Here is a 13,728-nt window from a genome sequence, read left to right on the forward strand (position 1 = left end):
AGCTAAGTTCCTAAGTGAAGCAAAAACCAACTAGTAAATAAAGACATTTAAATGAGATAAATACCAAGTTTTCTTTTCATGTAGGCCACATTAAATTATTATGAAATTAAATTTTGCTTCAACACAAAATTTAACTATTTGTCTTGCATTTATTATTTGGCCATCAAAAATAATACAGTCTTTGAAAAGCTCAATATTTTCTTTTGCTATATTCACTCATGCATCTTTCTCAAGGGCTCCATATTGGTTTTATAAGCAGAGAGCATTCTGTTTTGCCCTTTGCATTGCATGCAAGACTTTCACACCTCCTTAGGTCATATCTCTTCTTCTATTAACATTGTTGTACTACCTGCTAAATTGCTTTGCTCTATCATATATTGCACTTGTACTCATCTGAACTTTTATTTCTCCACATTATTGCATGAGTCAAAAGAAACTCCTTGTCCTCTATTGGCCAATAACATGCTGTATTTCTTCTCTCAGCTACCAAAGTACCTTTTGTGCTCCCATGCCCAAGGGCTTAATCAAATCTTTCAATAAATGAAGACTTATCTGTACACCTGCTATGGTGTTAAGTCATTTCTATTTCTATTGCTGCTACAGTGCTACATATCCTTGTCTTACTGTTAGAGTAAAATGTTTTAAAACTGAATAAATATGATTAAATATATATAATTATATATGTAATATATATTTATGAGTAGTTATCTAATCAAATTATGTTATCTATTATTTCCATTTATATTTATTAAATTAAAAAATAACTGTTCACCATAAAAAATACATGGGCCACTGTTAAATAAATTAACATGAACACTCATATGGGAAGCTTTTCACTTACTAGTCTAACTTTGTTTAATTATTGCTTCCTGAGTGCTTATGGCAAATATATTTTCAATTTAAGAAGCAATTATTGCTTATGTATCAGAGTTAAAAGACCACATTTACCTCCTCAGTAAGAGCAATCACTCTTCCTTTTTGCATGAAGTATCTCTACCTCCACAGTATATCATACATTTTCATATATTTTATGCATTTAATATATGGGATTTTCAGCCCACAGTTATTTGTATGCTGGCATGTGATTTTGGAAACATCTGTGATTTAGTCAGATTTCTTTGGAAGATTATTTACATTCAGAAATACGGAATATGTTGTTATTGTGGCTGAGAATTAATTTCATAAGTATAGTTTTCATTTTATACATATTTATTATAATTTGTTCATTTACAAGTAATATTACATAGAAAAGTTTCTTAGAAAAATTGCATACTTTTCTTTCACTACTTGTGCATGATTGTTTACTGGACTCTTTTCAAATAAGTTATTTATTTAGATACCCAGTAAAGTTGAAAGACTCTTGACTTATCTACTTAGCACTCTCCCACAAAAATCCAGCTTTATACCATTTTCCATGCATTTGTTGTTAAATGTTAAAGAGGAAACAACATATTCATTTTACATACATTTATAAGTTTTATGTAGTTTACATGTTTAAAGATATTTACTTGTCATGAGTACATGATTCCCCCAAAGATCACCTTGATGATTTTTAGAGAAAACTATATATATCATATCCAAAAAAACTTCCACAAATGTTTTTAATTTTCTATGGACAGTAGTTGCATTATCCTGCAATTTTGAAATTTTATGTTTATATTAATTAATAATCAAAATAATAAGCATAATTATTGACATAAAATGTCTCCAGTAACATCAAAAGTAGCAGTCTCTTAATTGAATTAAGACTGACTTGACTGCATTTGAAAACTTTAAATTTTGGTATTATTTCTATAGTTTTCCATGTCAATATTTTAATCATAAGAATGTTTATTTAAAAATATATGACTCCGGGGTTTTCAAAAATGGTGGCTTGCTAGGGGATTGGGCGGAGAGTCTCTCCAGAGAAATCATATTAGATGTTAGAATATGACAACATGGAGAGGGCCAGACAAATGGATAATGATTCTTATTAACCAAGACAGGATGGCTGGAGGATTTAAGGTCGGGCTCATACTGCGATGGCTGATAACAGGAGTCTGCAAATCCCGCCCTTTAATGTGGGAAACTGACCAAAGGATCCAAGAGGAAAAGCTGTATTGGATTTTGGTGACTGCTGGAAATTGAGACCTGGGACCCCGCAAAGCAGCCAGGGCCGCCCCGCTGCGCTAAAGGAGATTGTGAGAAGCTCCAGCGTTCCGAAGCTGGGCACCATGCAGTTTTCTGAATGTTCCGTGCTGTGTTGGGAACACAGTGAAGACAAGCGGCATAGTGTGCTGTAGACTCATGAGGAAGACCTGCACTGAGTCCTGGTGAGTACTGGGGACTGGGTCCTGAGGCTGCTATAGCTGGCTGGAAGACATATTGGAATTGGGCAGAGCCTGACACCACAGCAACATCAATAACACAGAGAGTCTGGCGGAAGACATATTGGAGTTGGGCAGAGCCCGCAGCTCAGTGACATCAGACAGTTACCCCTGGCATAGAGAGGTCTGGTGGAGGACATCTTGAAAGTGAGCAGAGCCCAGTGCCATATTGGCATCAGCAACATAGAGAGAACTAGAGGAGGACATCTTGGAATTGGGCAGACCCGCAGCAGCGGTGATATTAGATAGTCATTCCTGGCACAGAGAGGTCTGGAAGATGACAGCTGGGATTTGGACAGAGCCCTGTGCCACAGTGACATTAGCCAGCTGCTTCTGGCACAGAGAGAACTGGCAGGATCTGCTGGGGCTGAACCAAGCCTCTGGTTGGGACACAATACGCAGATACAAAATAGTCACAACTTTGTGGCACCTGCAAAATACAGCCTAATTTGCAGATTGACTGGAACAGAGGCTGGAGGCTAGCCTGCACTGTCCCTGCATCCCTGCCTACCCCAGATAACAGCAAATCGGGGAGGACAGCAAAAAATCAAGTCAACACACTTCTGAAAGGCACTAAGCAATACGGAGAGGGCCAGAGACCCCCAGAACACTCCAGTCTGAAAGAAACCAGAAACATGACAAGAGATAGAAAAAATCTCCAGCTGCCCAAATTGAGAAAATAAGTCCAGGAGAAGTAAATACTGAAGAGAACAAGCACAGTAACCATCCAATACTGCATCAGCCAAAATAAAAAAATACCTCCATGACCTCATAGATGAATTTAAAGTGGCACTCCTGATCCAAGTGAGGTGAGATATAAAGAGATTAATTAAAGAAATGATAAGCCCTGCCCAAGAGAACACAGATGGAAGAACTGAGGAAATCAGAAAAGAAAGAGAAACTTCTGAAGAAGAAATTAAACATAACTTAGAATATATGAAACAGATCCAAAGAGATTACCAAGAAACAAAAAACTCCATTGAGCACTGGCAAAATGCCTCGACAGAAACTAAATTCAGCCTTTTGAAACTTGAAGAGAGATTTATCATATATGATCATGAAAGAAAATCCTCTTAAAAATAACAAGGAACCAGAAAGAAACAATTCAAATTCTAGAAGACGACAAAAGGATACATAACTTAAGAATAAAGAATGTGAGTTAGGAAGCAGGAGCAACCAAAAATGAAATACAAGGAATATTCACAGATATATTAAAGCAAAATTTCCTATGTATAGCAAAAAGAAATGATATCCAGATAAAAGAGGCATACGGAACACCAGCTACCAACAACCAAAACAGATCTACACCCAGACATATAATAATCAAGATTCCAGAAATCCACCAAAAGAACAGAATATAAAAGCAGCCAGAGAAAAAAAGCAGATTACCTACAAGGGGAAAATTATCAAAATAATAACAGACTTATCAACACAAACTCTTAAATCAAGAAGGGAATGGGGAGAAATATTCCAAGTCCTGAAAGAAAATAATATGCAACTGAGACTCATATACCCATCAAAACTCTCTCTCAAAATTAATGGAGAAATAAGATGCTTCCAAGACAAGGAGGAACTGTGGAAGTCCGTGGCCACCAACCCAACCCTACAGAGAGTGCTGAAAGACATTCCAGAGAAAGAGAAGAAGGGATACCAGCATTCCAGGAACAGTGGCAGAGAGGCCTCAATGAATGGGGCAGACAGTGGAAAGAGGGAGTAAGGTGGACAAATTATAGCAGCAAAATGGAGTAGCAGACATGAGGCAGAGATGGTTAGCTATAGGCTTTTAGTGTAGATAGCTTTGATACCCTACAAAAAAAGGCATAGGTCATTGTTAATAGTGTATCAGGATTTAAGAATCACAGTAGTCTTATCACCCTGTTTGAATTTAATTTGTTCTGGTTTGTCCACTCATGTTGGATTTGAGGGCACAGACATCTGACCCAAAAATAGCAGGTTATACCATGCTAACTATCCTTAATTTCCTATTAACTTAAGCTGAAATCCTGTTCTACTTATATTGTCTTACTATGCCTGATCTTATTTGAATCCGATTCATAAGACCACAGTTTTGCCTTGGCTGATTTTATTTGAATTTGATATGCTTGATATTATCAACCCTAAAATTAGAGGCAACTACTCTGAAGATGACAAGATGTAAAAGATATCTATACCAGTATTAACTATTAACAGCTCTCAAGTCCTACAATGTTTTATGGTAGTTCACCTATTGTGGTCTTATGTGTCTTTATCATTGCATGTTTTTCTAGGAATTTGTTTTGCTGTCTTGTTATGATTTGTTTTCCCCTATAATACAGAGAAGATAGATATACATGTAGAAATTAATGCATGAAAAGATTTTTTTTTTGTCTTTTTCCTTTTTATTAGTACCGTGTATCGAACTCACGACTGCCTGCTTGCAAGGCAGGCGCTTATGCCACTGAGCTAAACCTCCAGCCTGAGAAGATTTTTTAAAAAACTATTTATGGGAACATTATATAATGCAATATTTGAAATGAACAGATACTCGGAGAAGAAGAGACACTAAGAAACCCAATGTTAATTTTGTAGCATTATGATATAAAATCTAGCAATACTATTATTCACTGATCAGAGTGATATTAGTCTAGTCTCTTAAGTTCAGTTTCAGCATATGTAAAGAAAAGGACAGCTACTATGAAGAGAATGATTGATGCAATGGTAGTTATTATAGTCTTCCCCAATGTCAGATCTTGAAGACCTAAAAAGCCTTCATCATCCTGTAATGATTTGATTAGTTCTATAATAAGCAGTATGTATTTAATGTGTGTGAAGATGGGAACAATTATTTGGAAGAAACTAGAGACAATTAGATAGACTGAAGATCTCCAGTGGACTTGCTTTGAAATCTGTATTTCTCTAAATTGTTCTTTTTTAAACTGTTTTGTTCTGTTTTGATATGTTTAATCTTACCCTCTTTAAGATATAAAACAAGTGTGTAGGACTGATAACCATATTACTAACTTTCTGTTAGATCATTGAGCAGAACTGCTGTCAGTGTCACTATTTGAATGTCATTTTATATACTTTAATTTTGTAATCTGAACAGCTATTTCTAAGAAGACAATATGTAACTTATCAACTGGCGATTTCTTACCATTTATTTTTCTGTAATTCTGTATTATTTCTACCCTTTTTATCTCCATGTATTTTTTCTTTCTCTTTTAGTAATATATATATATATATATATATATATATATATATATATATATATGACTCCAGGAGGAGTCAAAAGTTAGTCTCTAGTAATTATGCAAAAAAACTATTAATGCAGTATTAATGTAATTATTCCAAAAGCAAATTTGTCTTCCCACAAATATGGGTTATATTTATCAATTGCCTTTTTCAAGAAAGTAAGAGCTTCTATATCATTATCTTTGAGGCACAATGATTAATTCTTCTGTAGTAATTCAGTCTTTTACTAGAAGACCAGTCATTGTCTGGAAGAAGATCTGCAATAAATTATCTAGCAAAATGTATAGAAAGAGAGTATAACTTTTTGCTTTACCATTGAAAAACCTTTTTAAACTTCAATCTGTGTGGAAAAGTACTTTATAAGCACAATCAAGGGAAGTATTGCTTCATGGACCATCATCATCATGACGATGATGATGGTGTTGATGATAGTGATAATCATCAGTAATAATTCTAAAATACACTTGAAATTTTCACATGAATTATTTAATAATTTCAGCACACCTATTAGAGAGGAACTCTGATTACTTAGAGAAGTTAATTTCCCAAATTCATGCATGGCTAGGAAGTAGCAAATACTGAAACATCAATTAAGAAGCAATGAGAATAATGAAGTTTCCCTGGAGGCCCACCTATAAGATTGTAGGAACGAAAAGGTATAGAGGACACAAGCAGTTGGATAAATTCTGAGATTTAATGTATAGCCTGGTCACTGTAGTTAATAATCCTGTAGTGTTTACTTAAAATTTATTGAGACCAGTTCTTGTCACCACACATACACACACAGCCACATACACATATATACCACATACACATTCACAGTGATAGTTATGTGTGATGGATGTGCTAATTTATTTTGATTGTGGTAATCATTTAATGTGCACGTACACCTTGAATAAATATAATTTTTATTTGTCAATAATACCTCAAAGAAACAGACAAGATGCAGATATGCTAGATGCCAAAATGCAAGGTTCTATTAACTTGAATTGCTTGCTGGCTTGGACCTGAAATATAATGCAATCCTAACCTCTGGAACTAGAGATGGTGATTTTCTTTGGACAGCAGGTTGGCCAGATGTAATTTGTTGTGATTAATTTACACTGGAGTAGAGTGAACTTAATCAAAAAATGACCAATGTCCTTTGGAAAACGTGAGACGAGTTGATGCCACTAGAGATTGCAGTACAATAGCAGAGGTAGAATTTAAAGTGATACTTCCTGAAACCAGAAAGTTCCAAAGACCCCCAGCATTGCAGAAGCTCAGTGAAATGCATGAAGCTCATTGCCCCTTGAGAGTGCAGAAAGACGATACTTAGGTAGAAAATTTGACTTGATACTTTTAGTTTCTATAACTGAGAAAGAATAAAATCCTGTAGTCTTAAACTTATCAGTGTGTTCTACTTTTGTTATGACAGTCCTAGGTGATTAATTCAATGTCATTAACCAACTTATCAGAATTAAACATTAATAATAAATAGTCATGACAAAATACTAGCCATGAATAACACATTCTCTTTAATAATGACTGTACGTTGAATGTATTTACAAAATTCTTTTAATATGTACTTGTGACTTAAATCAGCAACAAAGAAGCTTCATGAGGTCTAATGCTGAATAATTTCTGTGATAGTTACCCAAATGATATCCTGTGTTTCTAACACCAAGTCTGTGTCATATGTCATAAAAAGTTGTGCACACACTAGAGACATAAGAAATTCCAATGAAAGTTTTCTATAAATACATCTACTCTTAATAATTTTATAGTGAATTATTTTATTGTACCAAAACATAGCAATTTAATCACTGTCAAATATTTGTTTTATCTGATTATAAGATTTAATAAAAATTCACATGTAATTAAGTTAATCATGTCATGTATAACTAAGTAAATTATTTAACATTTTATTACTTAAAATACATTTAAAAATAACATATTATTAGACTATAGATATAATTTAGTGCAAAAGCTTCTGCAGTAGAGGAAAGAAAACACATTGCTATATGTAAACTGAAAGAAAAGTAAATATGGTTCTTTTGAAAAATTGCTGAGTCAGTGTAAGTAACACTCACCAGGTCAAGGAATCACATGGTACATTTAACACTGAATTTATCAGTAAAAACTCACACTAACAAAATAAAAGACAATATAAACATATCATGAATTACATTCTCCCTGTGATGGTTACAGTGAGCACCATGATATATTAGTCTTAAAGTTGATTTTATATTAATCTAGCCTAATTTATTTTTTATTTTCAAAAGTACTATATTTCAGGAAAATGAGTTTTCTCTATTAAGAAACCTAGTATTCATGGAAGTACTTACGTTAAAAACTGGCATAGATTTCTTGATGTGACTGGTACCCTTCACTTAGTCTGTTAGATGCAAAACATCTTGAAATGATTCCCTACAGAAGTGACCATTCTCTAGCTTTGTATCTACAAGGCAGCAACAAACAATAAATAATGTGTTAAACACAAAACCGCATCTTCAAGAAGAAATAAAATCATGTTTTACTAGTAATATAGCAAACTGTGCATGTATATCTACCTGATTTACATTAAACATTCCTATTTAAGCTTTCATCAATTAATTTTGAGTCAACTCAATAAAAGTCATTGCAATCAAGTGAGTATTTGTAAGTAAATAGTACTATACACTTATTTACTGTTAAATAGGATTTATTCTTTGTTTGGTGTTGAAGATATGTTGTACATATGAAAAATACTAAGACAATAATAAGAAGCAGCATATTAATAAACCTTGTGAATAAAAACTTTAAGGCTTGTAAGGAAGAATCACTTTATTGACATTGCATATAAGAAATATTAGTATTTATCTTTCTTTTTTTCAAAATCTGTACCAATAAAAGATCTGCAAAGTAGAATGTGATCTTGGAGTATAAGTCAAATAAAAAGTGTGGTAAGTGGCTTGTAGATTTTTCTTAAGATTCATGCAAAATTTAAGCAGCCACTGAAAGATTGTGTAGTATGGCAAAAATATACTCAGTCTTTAGAATCCTTCCTGCTAGGACCAGCCATGACAGAACTAGTGACAAACCTGATGGCTTTGGAAAACATGATGCATGTGTTTATAAGTAACAGACTGTGGAAAGAATAAAATCCATTATTCATACAAAGTTTAACAGGATTTAGTTTAGTTGTAGTAGGAATTATCCCACTAGAATGTACTAAAACAGACTGAAACACTTTTGAAATTTTAAAAAAGAAGCTCCTTGGGGTCCAATATTTTTGTGGGAAACAGCAAATTGAATTAATTAGTTAAGTGCTGGAATAAATAAGATTGTTTATGGTTATATAAAAACAAGGAATGCCAGATGCTTCGCCCAGGGTCTTGGATAGCAAAGCTAAATTCTATAGAAGAGAATGACCAGAATATGCACAAAAAATATTTTCTACTTTTAAAACCTCATAAAATGGAAAGACAATTTAGGGAAGTCACTTCTATATGACCTGTGGCCCACTAACTAGTTGAACCACACTGATCCCCCAGCATTTAGGTATTGATAACAGAATAAAAGAAACATGTAATTACTCATTCTACTTTCTGGAAGTTTTGTTCTTATTAGAACTTAAACATTTTTTACTTACTTTTATATTTAGAGAAGAAAAGCTGAGCATTGATTTTTAATAAATGTTTTCCATCACTCAGTGATAGAAATGATTGCCTTAGAAAAATTATACAACAGAAATAATGAATCCATTAACACTCCTTTCCTTCCATTTCTATTTGCTTATTTATATTGCATAAGCATATATTCTCTTTGTAATTTACATGATCTATCTTTGGCCTGCACTCTTAAGTCTTACCTCTGCTCTGGTATGATCCATGGTTGCCTCTCAGTAAATATCACTATTTTTCACCATTTTTCAGGCCTTGTATATTTAAAGAAATTTCTTTAGGCACATTCACTTATCTGCAGATTTTGTTCATGTGTCTATGGTTTATGACCTCCACTGCCACCCCAACAATCTATGTCATCCTCATCTCTTTCATAGTCTATTGGAATGGACTTGTAACTAACTATTTTTTCTACTCTCCTCTTGACTTTTACAGTATCGTATAAGGGCATGAACCTTGTTCAACATTAATCAACTAACATCAGTGCCCTTCCTTAAGCCCTACAATAATTTTTTCTCCATAAATATGACAATATTGCATGAAGTGGCCCTGAAGTTACTGTCTTAATCTTTGTGTCTTGCCACTAATTGGGGGTTGAAGTATTATTGCCGATATGGCAGTAAAGGGGATAGTGTATGAGAGGTGATTAGGTCATGAGGATAGAGGTCTTATAATTAAATAGCCCTAGAAAACCTCCTCTTTTCACAGTGTGAGAATGCAGCAAGGAGCTGTCATCTATGAGCAAGAGAAAGGGATTTCCCAATATGCAATGTCTGTCACTGACTGATCTTGGAAATTCTGAACTATGAGAAATACATATGTGTAGTGGATAAGCTACTCAGTGTATGGTATTTTATGATAGCAACCTAAATAGACTAACATACTTGACAATCGCTTATTTTCTAGTCATTTGTTTTATTATTTATGTTCACTGTGTAATTCCTTGAATACATTGAGCAGGCTCTTGTAGAGTTAAGAAATGAGGAGCATCTTTGGAAACATGAAGTCAACATAAGAAATAAATATGTTAAACCAAGAGATTATTGAAGACAGCTGTGACATAACACATTTCACTCCTGACATAGGTTTGGTAATAAAAACTATAGAATTTCATAGGTGAAAGTGATTATAGATAAATTTTCAATAAATGTTTTAAATAAATAATTTATAGTTTTTAAATGAATAGAGCTTATTTTTGGAGTGTTGTTTAAAAATAACTGAACGAATAGTGGAGATCTCTCACATGCCTTTGTGTATTTGTCAGGTTCTTAATAGCATGAGGAAATACTTGAAGCAGATTAATTTTATAAAGAATATTAGTTTTATTTTGCTTACTGTCTGGCAGTTCAAAGTCTCAGATAGATGGTCTCCACTGGTTTGAGCAGTGGTGAGTGCCTCACTGTGGAGAGTTTCTCATCATGGGGAAAGAATATGCATGGGAAGCTATGCGATTGGAAGGGTCAGATTCTAGTTTTCATAACCTGAATGAGAAATGCATTTTGGGAAATACATTAACTACTTAACAGTTCACCTTTATTGTCACTTGGATAATGCATTTGTTTACATATTGACTCTCTTGAATGTTGCTGACAGGTGTCATCTCAACCAACAGATTCTCGTGTTGAATACGTTTGGTGAAATTGTCATTTTCTATTATATTATTTAATAACCATTAAACAAAAATATAGAATTTTTGGTCACCTTGTATTTAAACAATTGCACTGGTAAATGGGTAATTCCCTTAACTGGCATACCCGCATTGATTTATAATTCCCTTTAGACCTTCTCTTGAAGGTTCTTCCAAATTCCACATCCTCACACTGAAGCTCAAACTCCCAACACATAGATGTTGAGACATGAACAGCATCCAACCCCTAGAAGGCTGGCCTTGCTCTCTAAGGTTCATCTCCTTCTAAAAATGCAAATAGAATCCATTTTAGGATGAATGGCCCCAATATTTCATTTGCTCTAAGATCATTCAAGTCCAGTCCAAAGTTTCAGGCAAGACAAAAAGTATATTGATCTGTGACCCTTTGCAAAATTTTAAAAAAAGGAGAGAAGCCAAGGAAAAATAAAACTATATATTCCAAAGTTATAACGGCAGGATAGGAATAGAACAATTATTCCTATTACATAAGAGGGAGGAAGAAAGGAGAAATTGCTCTAAAGCAAGACCAAAACTCAGCAGAGCAAATATTAAATCTTAAAGCTCTAAGACCAATATTTTGTGCACATTGTAGTGAAGGGGGAAACCCACCCCTGGACATGGGCAGCCCTGCCTCTATTGCTTTGCATGCCTCATCCACCTACATTCTCTTCTGGGTACTATATGCTGTTATCAGCAGCCTTACTAATGTGAAAGTTATTTATTGTTTTGATTATTAGTAGCTATTTATTGATTTCCTAGTGTTATTGTTATAGGTGTGATGGACTTAGAACCTGCCTAGGAGATTTGTGTAGCAGACTTTTGGGTTTATCTAGATGTGTCATGAAAGCATGAATTTGGGTATTGCATTAGGTCCCTGATTGCTTTCCCTCCAACACTGATTCCTTTCTAATTCCTGACCATCATGAACTAACAGGCATGGCTTTACTGTACTCTCCCATCATGATATTGTGTCTTGGAGCCCACCAACCCTGGACTCAATCCGTCGAAAACCATGAACCAAATTGAACCTCTCCTCCTTTGGGTTGGGGATGGCAGCCCCAGCATGGGGTGTGGATGAAAAGTTTATTAACTAGAATGTCACTCTAAATTGCTAACATTAAAGGTATATGTGCATTTGATCATTTTGATGGCAACCTTGGCACCAATTCCCCTCATGATTACTATGACCACCATGTCTTGGTAAGTAGGAGATATACCGTCACTTGATCTCTTAGCACCAGACCCCAAAATTCTCACTAAATTCTACAAGTCCTTTTCATTATAGTATTTCACAATAATTTACTTCTTGCCATACAAAGAATTGTCTATAAAAACTACATTTGCCTCCCTGATATACTTCTCATAGCTGTGGTGAAAAAGTCTCTTCTGCACATTTTCAGTGTAGATGGTGGGTGATTGAGCAGATCCTAAATGATAAACTCAACTGCGCATCCAGTACCCTCAGCTTTGAAAATACTTTTTTCTTATGTACGGAATGGAATAGTCATTCCCATTTAAGTTGCCTTCTAAACTTAATTCTGTTAATTACATATTTGTCAAAATCAGCCAAGGACTTTTTTGAAGCAACTGTAATTCTTTCACAGCAGCACATTTAATGCTATCTCAGTTGCTGCATTCTGATCCAATAGTATACTCCTCCCATCCTGATCTTATATTTTTAAGATCCAATTTCTTTCTTATTTACACATTCTATGAATATTGATGGAAAAAGTTATTTTGATATAGACTATATTTTGTAAGTCATTTTCTGCATTTCTATAAAGTTCATTGGACTGTTTTGGAGAACCTTGTGTTCACTGGCTAAGCAGCCACCTTGAGGCAATTCATTGCAGGTTTGTTAAGAAGAAAGAACTCCTAGTTTAATAGAAGAGATAGGCTATTTTTACTGGCCAAAAAAGGAAAAGAAAGAAAGCAAAAAAAAATGTGATAAAAGGTGGAATAGTTTTAGGTCCATTGAAATTATTTCACAGAGTCCAGTTCTCAACTCTGTACTTCTTCCAAATAAATGTCATAATTTTACCATAACAAAAATCTCAAAATTGTGCATTAAACTTTAATATAACTCAGCAATCTATATAATTTTTTTTCTTCAGAATCATTCTATGAGTACAAAATAGTGTTACTTTAGTGGCTGTCATTGAACTGTTATGATACCTCTTGAAGTTAAATTTCTGAGTTCATGATTTCCATCTTCTAAATTCTACCTCACTTCATGGAGCTACCAAAAATTCACAGACCTTGTACATATTGTGCACATAAGCATCTTCTAGAAACCCAAAGTTTATCTTCTGTAGATCCTTGAGTGATGAAGGTCTGGATTCAGAACTGGACCAATGTTGATTTACCATCCTAAGCAAGTTTAAGGACAGCTCAATTCCAATTGGAAATAAACATTTTAATTCTTGAAGGAAGGAGTCGAAAATGTATCAAGAAAAGAAGCTGTAGATGAAGGGAATTTGTGATATTCGTTAAAAACTATTGGAATTCCAATATGATAATTTCAATATTGTGATCCATGTATTATATATTATAACCCAAATATTAGAATCCATTTTTAGTTTGCCTCCTAATCCAAAAAGCTCTAACTAACTAATCCTATAGAAACATTATTGGAATTCCAGTGAGTTAACTCCAATCTATCACCTACAGTGTAATTCACTGTGAGAGTACAGATACCAAGACACATTCAAAGATATGGGCAACCAAAGGGGTATAAGTCTCAACAAAGTGAGTATATATGGACAAAGGCTTTGATCCAAGGCCTCTCCCAGAATTTACTGCACTGCAAAAATGGGAGTGGTTCAAGGGTGAGTCACAG

The 13,728-nt window shown here is 34.2% G+C and overlaps 1 long non-coding RNA gene across 3 annotated transcripts in view; it reads right to left on the bottom strand.

The window, feature by feature from the left end:
* Positions 1–13,728, bottom strand: part of LOC134471763 (uncharacterized) — a 51,580-nt gene that overhangs the window by 21,214 nt on the left and 16,638 nt on the right. For 2 of the 3 annotated variants that reach the window (XR_010041367.1, XR_010041366.1), the window contains exons 4-5: positions 13,148–13,349; positions 7,925–8,037 (exon numbers count right to left, since the gene is read on the bottom strand). This is a non-coding gene — a long non-coding RNA (uncharacterized LOC134471763). The remainder of the gene's footprint in view (positions 1–7,924; positions 8,038–13,147; positions 13,350–13,728) is intronic. The other variant, XR_010041368.1, reaches the window with a different exon arrangement.

This window comes from Cavia porcellus, unplaced genomic scaffold, assembly GCF_034190915.1.
Source record: "Cavia porcellus strain 051 isolate PalLab524CR breed Dunkin Hartley unplaced genomic scaffold, mCavPor4.1 scaffold_20, whole genome shotgun sequence".
Lineage (NCBI taxonomy): Eukaryota > Metazoa > Chordata > Mammalia > Rodentia > Caviidae > Cavia > Cavia porcellus.